The sequence below is a fragment of the Myxine glutinosa genome, chromosome 5 (assembly GCF_964187855.1).
Source record: "Myxine glutinosa chromosome 5, kmMyxGlut1.1, whole genome shotgun sequence".
Taxonomy (NCBI): Eukaryota; Metazoa; Chordata; class Myxini; order Myxiniformes; family Myxinidae; genus Myxine; species Myxine glutinosa.
In genome coordinates, this window is record NC_136265.1 from 3,264,628 (window position 1) to 3,265,003 (window position 376).

A 376-nucleotide genomic window follows, 5' to 3' on the forward strand; every position below is an offset into this window, starting at 1 on the left:
TTTCACGGTTTTGTTTAAATATTATGTAAATATGTTTAAACTTTCCCCTGCAATGTTTTATTCAGTGGTTTATTACAACACGCTGTTTTTCTTCCTATTTAAAAGGCTTTTTTCAATTTCCTCATCAAATTATTCCATTTCACAAAAAATCAATCAATCTCTTTCAGTTTCAGTTCTTCCTCCCACATTCACTAAACTCACCTTCATTCCACCCCTCTATCGTTTGCAAATGGATCTCTGACTTGAAAATCGTAATAAACCCAGTTTGTAATAAATGTTCGTTTTTCATTAATCTTCCACTTTCTAAACTCCCCCCTCACACCTCCGCTCCAAAACTCCCCCCTCACACATCTCCTCCTAAACTCCCCTCTCACTC